The 13,041-nt window shown below is 49.2% G+C and overlaps 1 protein-coding gene across 1 annotated transcript in view; it reads left to right on the forward strand.

Annotated features, from left to right (window-relative positions):
• Cnih3 (cornichon family AMPA receptor auxiliary protein 3) overlaps positions 1–13,041 on the forward strand; it is a 119,628-nt gene that overhangs the window by 85,152 nt on the left and 21,435 nt on the right. The window lies entirely within an intron of this gene.

Genomic DNA, 13,041 nt, shown 5'->3' on the forward strand with positions numbered 1-13,041 from the left:
CCCAGCTCTCAGTTCCCAGACTTCTAGTCCCCAAGACCCCACAGCCTCCACTCTCCCATCCCCACAACCTCCCAACCAACTATTTCTTTCTGGTAACACCACTTCAGGCATGATTTCTACACTGGGACATGTGCCCCTCACAGACAGGATGGTATATCCGTAAAGCACCCAGTTTGGTGCCCTGGGGGAACAGTGAATCCCGAGTGAGTGGCTAAGGTGGTGAACACGTGGTCTGAGCTTTGTTTGGGAATCACAAAGGCCTTCTGTCCTCTAATATATCAGGGCCTCTGAAGACAAGCCCGTGTCACTAGCTCAAAGAATGGGGGCTTCTGGGTGGCTGAGGGGGATCTAGCCTCCTTGAGAGGACCAGCATCTTGGGGCTAGTAGAAGGATGGAAGCCCTGGGGAGGACAGAGGCCTGCAGGTGAGTGGGCAGGATAACGGCTTTTGGGATTTGAAGAGCTTCCCAACCACTTAGAAAGGGGATTCTGAGAGTCAAGTTTAAATAATAACCCGGGGATCCAGAAGGAAGGTCTCCAGGTAGGTCCCTTCCTCTGAGACTACTGCGGTTGCCCCAGTGAGAAGGATGAGAAGTGGAGACGGGGAAGAGGGCAAGAGTTAATTCTAGCAGCACCTCAGTATGGGTCACTGCTGGCTCCCTTCAGTGTGGCTCTTTCCACCATAGGAGTGATGCTGGCTTTTAGGGTGACAGTTCCATTCCCGAGAGCCCCCACTGCCATGACTTAGTTACTTCCCAGAGCTCCCCCACTGAATACTGTTGCATTGGCACGTAGGCTTTGCCCAGATTGGGACTGGATACCCTTCCCCCATCACAGTGTTTCCAGGCTAACATCATGGTAGATCTTCCTTCTTTGAAGCTGCCATGTTTCTGCTGTCTTGCGCTTCCCCATGTTCTTCATTGGATGACGTGTCACTCACGTGCTCAGCTAACCACCCTGATTTACGTAAGGTCTTGAGTCACGCCTATATCTCCTCTCCTGCTATGCCTAAGCCAGTGCTCTGGGTGAATGGTTGAAGTCTTGAGCCAAAGTTCATTGAATCTACTCAGATCCCTCCATAGCCAATGAAACATACCTGTAAAGGGCCAACCAGGCCAGGGCTACAATAGTCTGTAGATGTGGGATAGACAAACATAAAGTAGGACCCGACCTACTGACCCTGAGATTTACCGACTTAGACTTTGATTGGTCTCAGTTTTCAGACAACTGAGAGGGCTGCTAGGATTTTTGAGACTTAAAAATATTCTCGACAATGAGAGGTTTGTTTGGGAAATGACCTAAATATCAGTTTATTCATTCACTCAACAGCAACAACAACAACAAAAAATTGTACCATGTGCCAGCCACTGGTGCAGGCTTTGGCTAAAGCTTCCAGCTAGAAAACCTGCTCCTAGGGACGCCTGAGTTATGGTGTAACCCGCCTTGGTACCTACAGTGTCTGCTATAGCCATTGACATCTGTGCCCCCCCACCCCCACCCCAGGCAAATACTTATGCACAGGAGTGTTCTGAGATTTATGACTGAGTTCTATCAAACTATTCTCCATTACTTTCTGAATAGTAAGAGAGATTTATTCTGGCTCACAGTTCTGGAGGTATAACTCAAGGATGAACCATCCCATGCTCCAGGTGTCCCCGCACAGCATGGGGCAGGCTCCGGTACAGACCCTGTTTGTATCAGGTCATGGTTGCAGTGAGTGAGTGTCTGTTTGGCTTCCTCTCATGAAACCACTGCTATTGAGCTATGGGGCATGTGGTAGTTTGAATGAGAACGGCTCTCATAGGCTCATGTATTTGAATGCTCGGTTTCTAGTTGGTAGAACCGTTTGGGAAGATTAGCAGGTGTGTCTTTGTTGGGAAAAGTTTATCACTGGGAGGTAGGCTTTGAAATTTCAAAAACCACACCGTTCTCTCGAAGCTCTCTCTGCCTTCTGCTTAAGGATCAAGACATGAGCTCTCGGCTGCTGCTCAGCAGCATGTCTGTCTGCTTGCCTGTCACCTACTCCCGCTTACGATGGTCACAGGCTCCTAACTCTCTGGAGCCATGAACCCCAAATTACACACGTTCTTTTATAAGTTGCCTTGGTCATAGTATTTTTGTCACAGCGATAGAAAAGTAGCTGAGACAGAGCTCTTAGCTTGGTGTTCCGACCTGACCAATCCCCAGAGCCTCTGAATGTAGAGTGGGTTGAGATTCTATCCTCTGAAGGCCGTTAACAAGACTCCAGGGACTAAGTCCTCGAAAAAATTCAAGGGGACAAACTGTCTTCAAACCAAAGCAGCATTGTCATTGCTTTCTGCAATCTCCTGACATTTCGGAGGACAGGAAGTCGTAGGGGAAGAGAGAGGATTTAAACCCAGTGCGAGTCCTGGAAATAGATTAGAGAGGGAAGTGACACTGGTTTAATTTTTAAGGGAGTTCAATTGCTTTTTTTTTTTTTTTTTTAACAAAGTGACTGAGATATTTGAGCGGAAAAGTTCTATGGAGATTTCATAGATCAAATGCCTCCTCTTATAGGCAGCAGCTGTTATTTATGGAGGTTGCCCTGTGCCACACGCAGCTTCAAGAGCTTCACACATCACTGTGTTCACATGAAATAGAACCCCCCCCCATTTTCTTTAAGAGGCTGCAATGGTTACAATATTATTACACCTTTACCTCAGGATGTAAATTTATCAAGTTAGATCACTGGTAAATCTGGGTCTCCCAACTTATATGCACATATCTAGATTTGGAGCCAGCATTTAGGAAGGGTTTCAGCCTTGGGCCATCTGGTCTACCTGGGCTCTATCTTGTCTTAGCATTTCTGTGTGGGGCAAAGACATTTCCCTGGACATGCACCATTAGGCCAGTCCATAAATATCCCTTTTCTTGCCACAAACTGAAATTCTAGTTTTGGAAGCTAGAGTCATGAGAGTCTGAGGCCAGCCAGAGTAGATGGCTTGCGTGGTAAGAACACAATTCTTGGCAGTGTAGAAAACAAACAAATAAACCAAGCACTAATTGACGACATGGCTGCACATGTGAGCTCCTCTCCAGGTGTCAATTCTCCATGCTTAGGAAGGTGAACTCTTTTGTTTGCTTTGAGCAAACATTCTACCTACCTGCTGCATCTAACAGGGAATTAGCACCACTTAATAGTTGTTAATAATAGATAATCAGCCGCTTTCATCCCGGAAGGGCTAGCCTTCGCCACTTTCATCCTGGAAGGGCTAGCCTTTGGAAGGCAACGATGCTATTGAAGACCCGATTGGCTTTGTTAAGGCACATATTTGAGGGAGGAGATGGCTTTAGGGTTTGCCACCTCCTTTCCCCAAGCTGAGCTTCTTCCTTTGTAGGCTGGGAGGTAACAGGGAAGAAGGGAGGGCAGCCTGGTGTGACTTAGCTCACTAGCCAGCTGCAGACAGGAGCGTCCAGAGTGTCTCACCATCATCTACCGTGTAAACATAGCTGGAAGGGGGTGGGGGTGGGGCTGGCCAGATGGCTCAGTGAATGACCCTGCTTGCTTGACAGCCTAAGTTGCATCCCCAGAACCCACCTAGAGGTGGAAAAGGAGAAGCAGCTCCACAAAGTTGCCCTCTGACCTCCACATGCACACAGTGGGAGAACATAGACATGAACAAACAGATAGAGGCAGAAGAGGATGTCCTCCTGCCCGTGGCTCTGCCCTGTCTCCAGGGGTTCCCCTGTCCAAGTGCAGCAGTGGTAATGATTTCCCAGAAGCCTCCTGGGTTTGAAAGGTGGTCAGGTCAGCTGAAGGTGTTCAGCCTCCTCCATGGGGGATTTGTGGGTGACAGCCAGCACCCCGGAGCAGAGTTCCTCTCCGGGAGCCAGCAGTAAGTGCTTATCTCTCCTTCATAACAAAGCCCGCCCAGCAACCCTTGACTCAGGCTGTCCCCGGCCAGGGCCCTCTCTCCAGTCAGAGGAACAGTGGGTGTTTTCCCTCTTCTTGCCCATCAGGCTGTCTCTGGGTGGCCTGCTTGTCCCTGGGTTTCCACTTCTTATTTGTAGACAACGCTATCTTCGTCCCGTCCTGTCCCTGCTGGCTCACCATGTATGAGTTCACTACCTAGTAGGTGTGGTTGTGAAAACCTGTGAGTGTGTCACACTTGGGGTGCTTCCACAAGTGTGGAGTTGAACTAGGGAAGCCCTTAACTCCATGGCGCTCTGCATTCTAGAACATTCCCTTTGGTTCCTGCCCCTCCCCCTCACACAGTCAGAAACATTTCTCTAGGGCTTCCATCAGTCTGGACACAATTCCTCCTTCCCTCATCTTCAGCTTAGATTTGAAAAAGAAAGGGAAAAGTGGGTTGGTATCTAGCTACAACAGCGCTAACTTCAGCTGTCTGAACTGCTAGCAAGTTGTAGAATTTTGCTCCTTTGGAAATGCAGCGAATGAGCGAGGATTGGCTTCAGTTCTCGCCCATCCCCCTGCCCCACCCCCCCCAGCCCCCCCCCCCGAATGGTTCTTTGGTGGGCCAGTCACTCAGTACTTGTGTGAGGAATCTTTCAGGAGGACTACTGAATTTGGCAAGTGTGTCTCATTGCTGCAGCCAAAATGTCAGACCCAGTAGGCTTAGAGGAAGGGGACGGCCTGGCCAAGTCCAAGCTTGGCCCTAAAAGGAGCTAGTCACCTGTCTCACCGAAAAAGTATCAAGTGAAACACCAAGACAGAGGGAAGTTGCTGGAGAGGGAGGGGGAGGGGGAGGGATGAGGAGGGGAAGGGAAGAGGGAGGGGAAGTGGGAGGGGGAGGAGGAGAACCAGCACAGCAGGGAGAATACAATGGGAATCTGAGGGGGAAGTATGGAGATGAGAGGGAGCTAGAGTGCTTACTTCTGTACCAAGCGGATGCCACCAGCTTTGGGCTGGGGACTCTTGGGGTCCTCTCTTACAGCGGTGCTAGAGACCCAGAAGCTGGTCTCCCATGCTCCCATCAGATCCCAGTCCCCAAGCAGTGGTGAGAGGGTACTGAGGGCTTAGTTTGTCCCAGTGAAGCCCTGGAGAGACTTTGTACCCTACTGGAGGACTGGGGGATCTGGTGAGAGCTCTGAGGTGTAACCTCGGCCTAAACATCCTGACGGACGCCCTGGGGACTGTTTGGATGTACACCTTCTGCCTGGCATCTGTCTCTGCGGTCTGGGGTGGGACCTGGAGATGAGCACCTCTGACAAGGCTGCGTGCTATTCCGAGGAGCTCAACCCTATTTTGAGAATCAGTGTTAAGAAGTGCTTTTCAAACCTTGATGTGCATACATAAGCCACCTGGGAACCTTCCAAGGCAGGTTCTGCTCCAACAGATCTGGGCTGGGACCCAAATCCTACATTCCTAACAAGCTGCCAAGTGCGGAGGTGGATGGGGTGGGGATGAGGGGGCTGGTCCAGAGAGCAAACATGGAGGAGTGCTGTCCTTATAGCTCATAAGGAATGTGTTACTCAGATACTCAGTCCCCCAGAACTGTTGAATCTGAAGCTCAGGTGTGGGGTGGGGCAGGAGGCAGCTGGGTAACCCCCCCCCCATTTTAGCAAGACCTCCAGAAGATTCTGAGGCACGTGGAACCTGGGAGCTATTGAGAGGTGCAAGCTCACAGAAATGTGATCCATTTTGTCAGGGGAGGGTGGGGCCTAACTCTGAGCCATATCTGTCCCTGTCACCTCATGCCCTATTGCCTTCTACCAGTGACAAAGCCACCTCCTACCCCACCCCACGTGAGTACTTTTGGAAGGAAACATCTTCTACAGAGTGTTGTGTGGTGTGTGTTTTTTCTCATGAGTGAGAACAGGAGAACCTCCCCAGTGGGCAGCCTGGGAACAAGCTTTTGGTGCAGGTGGTAACCGGTATGGATGCTCCGCGCGTGGCAGAGCAGCAGGTGGTAAGGCTCCCACGGGAGACAGCACGGGGACTGGAGGTGCCCAAGTCAGTTAGAGCCAGTAAGCCTGGAAGCAGAACCCAAGGAACAGGTAACACCAGACGGGTCAGGACACACCCGGGCTTCTGGGTGGTAGAGGAATAGAGGCCTAGTCTGTCCGGAGAGGACGTCCCTCTAGGCCCTAAAGAACACCCAGAATCTCCACGCCCTGGTGAGCATTGGGAATCCACAGAGGAGAAGGGATGTTCTTGTCTTCTGGTCCTGAGCCTCTCAGGCAAGCAACCGCTTCCCTTACCTTTGTACCATACTTCCCTCCATGTTCCTGGAACAGGGGAATTGCAGGGGGTGGGGGAGGGTAGGGGTGATGTATTAGCTTTCCTTGAAGACTGTTCCCACCATCTGAGGTCAGCCATGAGGGTCTGATTTTGGCTATGGGTGGCCAGCATCCAAACATTTTCTGGACATTCAGGAGGGTTTCTGGTGATGGCAGGCTCTGAACCACGCCCGTAGCTGATGGTGCAGATATAATTGGCGATTGATTCCAGGCTGTAATTCTGTGCCGAGTTACTTAGTGACATTGGCTTACCACTTAGAAATAGCTGGTGGGCCTTGGTGCAGATTCCAGATAAAAACACTTAACGGTCCTCTAACAGACAGAGCTCAGTCAGCTCAAGGCTGGGTCCTGGCAGCTGACTTCCCTGTACCAGCTGAGGCTGGGCTCCCAGTTCCCGAGAGATGTCAGGGCTAAAGGCTGGACTTGCCTTCCCCAAGGCTTCACCACTTGGAGTAACCAAATGGAAGTGTCTTCTTCAGGGCGGGCAGCTTCAGTGTGAGGCTTCCTGACAGCGGGTCCAGCAAAATCTGGGTTTCCTATCTATGCGGGCCTTTCTCTCTGTGCTCCCATCGCCATAACAAAACACTTGTGATAATCAGCTTGTGAGGAGGAAAGGTTTATTTTGGCTACAGGGTCTTTGGACTGGTCAGCTGTTTTGGGTCTATGATGGAGCACCATAGCAAGAATGTGACGGAGCAAGCAGATCAGCTCACTGCATAGCCAGAAAGCAAGCAAAAGAGAGGTGTGTGTGTGTGTGTGTGTGTGTGTGTGTGTGTGTGTGTGGGAGAGAGAGAGAGAGAGAGAGAGAGAGAGAGAGAGAGAGAGAGAGTCTTACAATCCCCTTTAAGAGCACACACCTCTAATCCCTAAAGACCTCCCTCTGGGCTCCACCTCTCCCAGTAGTGCCTGGGGATGATGCCTTTGTGGGACAGTCAAACTGTAGCAGCATCCTGCCTCCCCTTGCTTTGGTAAGTCAGCCAGAGCCCAGGGCTGCTGCGGATGATTGCTCGATTGAGAACACGTAGGGATGGATTCCAGGCTGCAGGTCAACAGAGGGTCACCCCGACTCTGTTTAGCCCTGGAGGGTGTCTCTGCTAGGGTCACGTGCACTGGCAGAGGCACAGGCTTGACGGGCAGCCACTTAAACAGCCTGTGGCTTCTTTCTCTTCCCACCTGGGGAGGCCGGAAGCTGGTGTCAAAGATGACCAAGGAGTCTAGATTGAGAAGTAGGAAGCCAGATCTGGCTGTGGGCTGTTTTACTGACTTTCAGGGAAGAGGGGCAAGTTGCTTCCTGAGTAGGGAATTCTCCAGGATGTTTATTCACAATATGAAGATCGTCCTCATGGCCGCAGCAGCATCGTCCTCTGATGCCATCTGAGAGCACTGTCCTTCCTAGTCCGGTTTACATCCTCCCAGCAAGTGTGGCGCTTTACAGATAAGGGGAATAGGGCCTGGTGTCGTTAGCTGCAGTTCTTCATATCATGTGGTTGATCCTTATGTAACCAGAAGGAATTTACATAATGCACATCATTGCAGACCAATGTGTATTAGCTGAAAAGCTTGTTGTCTGAGCCCAACAGGCAACACTGAGAGCTGGGGAGACAAGCCTTGCGGCTTTCACGGTCTTCAATCTGAACTCCGGTCCAGATCTTCAGTGGGTCTTCTGTGGCTATGCACCTTTCATGGCTGTGAGCCTTCCATGACCGTGGGCCGTGTTTGTGTCTTTTAGAGATCTGGTCCCCTGGCTTGGAAGATGGCTCCGTGGAGGAGAGTGCTTGTGTGGCAAGCATGAGGACCCAAGTTCAGATCTCCAATAAGCACAGAAAAAGCTGGGCATGGCTGTGCACAACTGTAACCCTAGCACTGGGTAGAGTGGAGGCAGGAGGATTGCTGGGACTTAACAGCCTGCTAGCTTAGCTAGAAGAAAAAAAAATGGAGATGCACTCAAACTTCAGTGAAAGACTTTGCCCCAAGGTGTAAGGGAAGAGTGATAGAGCATAGCAGCGTCTCCATCTGGCCTCTGCATGCACACACACACACACACACACACACACACACTCACACACACACACACATACACACACAGAGATATGTGAAGTTGAATGGGCATGCACACATGCACACACACACACACACACACACACACACACGCACACACACCTTCCAGAAATCCTGCCTTCATGGGACTCATGTGTGTTACCTACCTCTCACTATCTCCCCCATTCCCTAGCCTTTGGGGGTCCCCCTCATACCAAACATATTTCTCCCACACTTCTGATATGGGATATAGACATCTACTCTCTACTTCCTCTTCCTGTGAGGCTAAGACAAGTCTCTCCTCCTGTATCCCTGCCCTTCTGTCTCAGCACATTGAAGAGAAACCCCAAACTGTCATGTGGCATTATTCTCCCAAGACCTGTGTCCTGGCAGCCAACGGTTGGTCACACAGATGCGTGAGAAGCCGAAGTGACAGGGAGAAAATATTTGGACCATGAATAAAAATAAACTTAAATCTCGATTAAAAGGAGACAATGATTCCTTCCCTTCCAGAATCTAGCACCGTGTGCATGTGTGTTATTATCCAAGAGCGAATTTAATCAAGGGAAAAAAACTGATTTTAAAAAGAGTTTTAAATTCTAGACTATAATTCTAGTCTCTTCTGGTATTGATTTTTATACAATATATTTTAGATGCTCGAGATGGCTAAAACCAAGTCCTTAATGCGTTCTTTAGTTACCAATAAAAGTTTACATATTTTGATGGACAAAAAAAAATAAATTTAATTTTTAAAATTCCTGGGAAAGCAGGGATGTGGGTGAAAGCATGGCGGATGCCAGAGAAAGGAGACATGTGTCTGCTGGACAGAAGGAGCCTGTCTGCTGGGACAGAGCTCTGCTAGACAGTTCTTACTCTAGCTTTGGGGGCGGGGCAGGGGCGCTGGCCTGTAGGGGGCAGTAGAAATGGAAAACAAGAGCAGATCAAAGTGCCCCTGTAGAAGTGACCATGTCAGATTTGTATCATCCCCAGGCCAGCTGATGAGAGAGGGGAAGCAGAGGTGCTGTTAGGACAAACTAGAGGCTCGGGAGAGGTCTGCAGGGACCGGGAGGAGGGGTGGGAGTCGGGGAAGGACTCAGGAATATCCAGATGGGAATATTTGCCAACAAACAGAAACTGATCCTAGAATCTGGGCAGGAAGTCAGAAGTGTAATGAGCTTGGCAGGTACCCGAGTCCTACCTGGCACCAGGTCTGCCCTATACACTCTTAAATAAGTGACCCATTTGGTGGCTTGTGAAAGGGCTACCCAGGATAGTGAGTTCTTTGTTTTATTGTTGTTGGTTTTCTTTTTCTATCTTTTGTGTGTGTGTGTGTGTGTGGTGTGTGTGTGTGTGTGTGTGTGTGTGTGTGTGTGTGTAGTGTGTGTTTAATGTGTGCATGATAGAGATGTGAGTGTATATATGTATGTGTATATACATATGTATGGGCAAATGTGTGTGCAGACATGTCCATGTGTATGTATGTGTATGTAGAGAGCAGAGGTTGATGGCAGAGATCTTCCCTCAGTCACTCTTCTTTCCTAGTCAGCCATGTAGCAGGGTCTTTCAATCAAATCTAGAGCTTGCCCTTTATGGCTGGTCTTGTAGGCTAGCTTGCTCTGAAGATCCCCTGTCTCCTCAAATTACAGGCAGGACACCATGGCTACCTGATATTTATGTGGGTTTCTGGGGATCTAAGCTCCAGTGTGTGTGTGTGTGTGTGTGTGTGTGTGTGTGTGTGTGTGTGTGTTTGCAGCAAGCACTATAATCACTTAGCAGTCTCCCCAGCCCCTCTGGCTTTGCTAGCGGAGACTCGTGCAATGCCGACTTTCCCATGCATATTTAGATTTATTCTTCCTTAACAGTGATTCTGCCTTCATCACAAAGCCTTCAGCTATTCTCAAGTTGGCAGGCATTGCTTTTTAGGTTTTGTTTTTGGGGGCGGGGGACCAGTTCTCACCATGTAGCCTGTCCCCTTAGCCTGGGATCACAGGTATGTGTAGGCAAGCCTGACTTTAACTGTCACCTTTTCAGAACCCCACAATGTCTATAGTGAGATCACTCTTACTATTTATAACTACAGAAAGCAGGACATGGGGTCTCAGACTGTGGTCTACATGAAGTGGTTTCTATTTATAACTCATTCAGTGAATCACAGGTACCGATGCCATTCAACAGCTCAGTCACAGGAAACAGTGTCTGCCGGTGCTAAGGAATGGCACTAGCCATGGGCGTGGTTAGAGTTTCAATCTACTTTTCTATACTTCCTCTGGTAGTTTCAAGCGTGGGGCATCTTTCTATAGCAGTTATTCTGTCTGAGCTGGGAGCAACCCAGCTGGCTACCCACCAGAATGAATAAGCCTGATGCCTGCTTGGTGGCCTTCCAACCTGGTGCTCAATGCGACCAACAACAGGAGCATGTCACACCAGCCTCGGTGGCTTATATTTTTTAAAGATTTATTTATTTATTATATGTAAGTACACTGTAGCTGTCTTCAGACACCCCAGAAGAGGGTGTCAGATCTCGTTACGGATGGTTATGAGCCACCATGTGGTTGCTGGGATTTGAACTCCGGACCTTCGGAAGAGCAGTCGGGTGCTCTTACCCACTGAGCCATCTCACCAGCCCCCTCGGTGGCTTATTAAACAAAGATCCGGAAGGATGCTTAGGAGGATGAAGAGGGGAGAAGAACACAGCTTTGCTTTTCTCATTGATTTCTCATTCCGCTGCTCTGACTGCATCAGACAAGATGGGCCAAAGTGTGTCATAGCGAGAAGGAACACGTGACTCTCAGTGGCTCAGAACAACAAAAGTTTATGGCTTGCTCTCACTCTGCCCATCACAGGTTGCCCTGGGGGGTGGCTCTCTCCTCACTTTTGGTGTCAGGATGATGAAGTATACCCGTTGTTATAACTGCTCTTTGCAATGTCAGAGGAAACAAAATGGGACTTTGGGGGCACTTCTCATTGGCTGTTAAGTGTTCCAGACTTCTCATATAGTTTCCACTCATGGCCCCTGGGGCCCCTCCCAGCTGCTGGGATCTGGGACATGATGTCTCATGTTCCAAAGGCCAAGTAGTGGAGAGGCATGGATGGTCTAGGGTGAAGCATGGTACGGGCCAGTGAGGGTGGCCTGGCTAAGCTCCATTTGGTCAGAGAGGAATAAGGTCCCTACATTGTATACATCATTTTAAATATAACCACAGGGGCATTGTATCCACTTGAAGTCTCTTAGGGTTAAGAAAAAAGTCTGCTCAGTATTTTAGATTCTGAGAGGCAGTGGGAAGACCCACACAGAGCAGCAGGAGGATTTGCTAGCTTCCCCCTCATCCCTAAAAGGCAAGCTGGCCTCTGTTAAGTATTCTCCTCCACACAGGGGATGGCAATAGGTCCTCCCTGTCAGTCACAGTTTCCATTATCCACCAAGTCCCAGAGAATGAGGAGCGGTGTGATGGATAGAGGGCATGAATCTGAACTGTCATCATTCAGAGGTTTGGCGTTGGCACTGGAGACGGGGATAAAGTTGTATTGGATGATCCAGGCCTGTCGTCATTGCTGTCTCTGAGCATGTTAAGTACTTGGCATGAGTGCTTGGATGTGCATGGTGGAGCGGGGCTGGTGTGCTAGCTCTGAGAACATGGGCTTGCTCTAGGCATGGGAGGTAGCTGGGTGATGGCCTGCCTGGGTCCAGATGAAGCCGGCAAGCACAGCTTTGAGGTTCTCTAAGGAGGAATGACGGCACATGGCCTCTCTTACTACATGGTTGAAATTCATAGGCGCAGGCACAGGCAGTGCCTGGTTCACCTACTGAATTCATGACCCTGGAGGGATGGCGCTTATGTTCTGAGTCCATGCTGAGCCTGAGTAGCTTAAGGTTAAGGCAGTTTGTCCTTTCTTCACCAGATGCCGAGAACAAACACAAACCCCAGTTACAAAGTGCATCTCTCACACGCATGCCTGTATATGTATTTATTTTAAATCTTTGAATATGTCCTTATCTTCTGCAGGGGCCAACTGGTCAGGTAGCTAGCTCATCTGAAAGAAAGAAAGTGTCATGAAAGAAAGGCTAGTGTCATGTTCTAGACCAAATCAGATTGGTCTGAAGCAGTTGTTCCCACCCATGGAAGTCTAGGGCTATGACTACAGACTATCTCATGGGCAATCTAGCTGTGCTACAGCCGTATGTGGTTGGACAGAACAGTACATTTGATCACATGTAGGCAGTAGGGTGGTCTCTATGGGCAGGTCAGAAAGCTTGCTATGCGGGGTTGATGAGATAGCTCAATGCTCTTAGTCTGATAGCCAGAGTTCTAGCCTTGGGACCCACATGGTAGAAGGAGAGAATTGTTTCCCGCAAATTGTCTTCTGACCTTCAAACATGTGTGCAGGCACACATGCATGTACATACACGTTCACATGTGTACACACATACATACGTACACACAAATGTGGGTTTTTTGTTTTTGTTTTTTTGTTTTGTTTTGTTTTGTTTTTTGCTTTCTGGACTATAGTCAGTGACTTAAAACTTAAGTATTTCTTTTTTATGTAAATTTATAAAAGGAATCAGGTATGGGGCTGAGAGTTGCTGGGGAGGATGAGTCACGATTCCTTTAGAATGGCCCCCGAAAGACAGAGTTTGTTGGACCAGAGCAATCATGATGGTCTAAGTGAGATGCACAGGCCATACATACACATGTGTGTGTGTATGTGTGTATTCTGCCTACACGAGTGTGTTTGCATACTTATAGCTTTCCTCACTGGAAGGGGTTGACCTTTTAGTCCTCTTT

The sequence above is a fragment of the Mus pahari genome, chromosome 5 (genome assembly GCF_900095145.1).
Source record: "Mus pahari chromosome 5, PAHARI_EIJ_v1.1, whole genome shotgun sequence".
Taxonomy (NCBI): domain Eukaryota; kingdom Metazoa; phylum Chordata; class Mammalia; order Rodentia; family Muridae; genus Mus; species Mus pahari.